This window comes from Salmo salar, chromosome 15, assembly GCF_965601325.2.
Source record: "Salmo salar chromosome 15, fSalSal1, whole genome shotgun sequence".
Classification (NCBI taxonomy): Eukaryota; Metazoa; Chordata; class Actinopteri; order Salmoniformes; family Salmonidae; genus Salmo; species Salmo salar.
In genome coordinates, this window is record NC_138305.1 from 53,737,416 (window position 1) to 53,740,012 (window position 2,597).

At 40.7% G+C, this 2,597-nt stretch overlaps 1 non-coding gene across 1 annotated transcript; it reads left to right on the forward strand.

The window, feature by feature from the left end:
- Window positions 1-580: 580 nt before the first annotated feature.
- Window positions 581-656, forward strand: trnag-ucc (transfer RNA glycine (anticodon UCC)). Its single transcript has one exon. It is a non-coding gene; the product is annotated as a tRNA-Gly (tRNA).
- Window positions 657-2,597: the final 1,941 nt, after the last annotated feature.

A 2,597-nucleotide genomic window follows, 5' to 3' on the forward strand; every position in this document is an offset into this window, starting at 1 on the left:
GGGATAACAACGATCATAAGCAGTAGGGGATAACAACGCGGTATATTGATAGGTGCTTGAATTGGACCAAAAAATAAAAGTTGCCAAAAATATAAATAGTACATTTAAGCACAGATACCCCAAATAATTACTTAAGAAGTACTTCTAAGTACGTTTACTTAGATACATTTACTGTACACCTCTGATACCATATATGAAACGGGAGTGCCTAGCGATTGCAGCAAAAGCAGTCTCATCTCGCTGTGATGTTCTCAAATGGATTTAGAGCTCTCAACATGAAAAAATACAAAATAATTTTGTAGAATTGAAACAAGATCACTTTCTCCTGGTTGTAGAGGGACAAAATCACTTTGTGCTTAAAGCTGAAGTTGTTTCGAGTCAGCAGGCATTTGAATGTCATCTCTACGTCACTCTGAGGATGCTGGGGAGACACTGCCATCAGTTATTTGAAGTGGTGACGATTTTGTAGTGTCACTAAGTATGATTATATTAATTTTACAGTTATAAGAAAGGTGAATCACATAGTGAGTCATTTATAACTTAGTTATTACTATATTTATAAAGCATTTCAGTCATTTAAGGTCCCGTGTGGCTCAGTTGGTAGAGCATGGTGTTTCCAACGCCAGGGTTGTGGGTTCGATTCCCATGGGGGACCAGTACAGAGAAAAAAATGTATGAAATGTATGCATTCACTACTGTAAGTTGCTCTGGATAAGAGCATCTGCTAAATGACTAAAATATAAATGTAATGCCCTAATCCCCCACTTTTGTGGAAAAGGGCAAAAAACATATATGATATTTCATATTTTGATATTTTTTTTCTCATATTTGTACTGTTTACTTGAGCTTGTGTCCTCAAAAGTGACCACATCGCAGCAATTTATAACTATTTTTACCAGAAAGGTGACATTTAAATCTTTCCGGACGCATTACAAGGTATTGCTTATGGCCCTCGCATGATAAATAATTACTTTTAGCTACGTCTATTTAGGAGAAATTTACATTTTGACATTACATTTAAGCCATTACAAACTTCAGCTAACTTTAGCCACCGCTAGCTAAAAATCAATGGATGTGATGGGGGCATGTGAGCATGTTAAACAACATGATGTCCAAGTCACCTGAAATCAATTCCATATTTGGTTTGATCTTACTTATAAAAAGACACCGCCATCGCTTCCATTGATTTGTAACTAGCTAGCGGGGGCTAAAGTTTGATGAAGCTTGTAATGGCTGTTTAAAGAAAACTGAACCATGGATTACAGTTTATCCCAGACCATAGACTACTTTCAGAACCAGGACAAATTGTGAACTACTCCTTTAAGCAGGGGGGCAACTTTGGGTTTCGAAGTGCCGGGACATATACATATATATATATAGGTATCTATCTAGCTTGTCAATAATTATGCAAATCAGTGAAGTAATGACAGGCTTACTACTAGGAGCCGATTCAATGTGCATAGCCGATGTTTTGATGGTGTCTGAGCTGCGTTTGAGCTGTCAAATCCACAAGTAGCTCACCGGCATTATACCTAAAGAGAACATTGCCTTTGGAGAATCCCATGCAGCTTTGTTTACAAGTTCGAACACTGGAATGTGAGATGTAATCTACACCTCAATTATGCTGATAGAAATCCTCATGATTTATTTGAATGATTTTCATTTTGAGCTCCATTATTTTTATTTAGCCTACACTCTCCTTCTGAACGTCTAATGCGAATAGGACAGGTGTGGCTTTGTGACAATGATCAAAAGAGCAGCTGCTTACCGATTTGACAGCTCCAACACAGTTCAACCCCCCACACCACCAAAACATCAGCTATGTTGATGTCGGCTATCGCCGTTTAATGCTTGATCTGATTGCATATAGGCCGTAATATCATAAATACATTATAATGCACGTCATATCATGATGCCCAGCGCTTCAAGCTAAACTGTCAGAATGCTCAAGGAAGCAGGAGGGTTGAAGTCAGGCGCAGGAGACACAAGTCCGTGAACACTCGTTTTTAATAAACAATCCACGCTTGCCAAAAACAGGTAGGGCAGGGCAAGGTAAAACAAATACCCATGAGCAGCCCGAACACAGCGTAGGGACGCAGCCCAAAACACACTGCCACAAAACCCACAGGCAGAAGGGAAAAAACACCTGTTTCCCAGACGTACAACCTGACGGAAAAAATCACGCACAAACACAGACATACCTTGCTAGCCTAAATACCCCCCCCCCCTACTAATAACTAAACCAAAACAGGTGCGTGCCTACCTAGACCTAACCAACAGAAAGTGAAACAAAAAGGATCGATGGCAGCTAGTAGGCCAGCGACGACGACCGCCGAGCACCGCCCGGTCGAGGAGGGGCGCCACCATCCGTCAGTGTCGTGACATAAACCACCTCCATGCCCTCTCTCTCGCTCTCTCCCTACCCGCAAAATTCAGTAGCATTTCAAGCCCTACACTTGTCTGTCCATCAAGCATGTAAACAACTAACTTGCCCGGTCCATAGCACGCTGCTCTACCCGAACTGATTGGAGGAGTAATTTAATGCGCTAAATGTAAAAACTATATTGATTTCACAGGTTAAATAAGGAACAGAAATG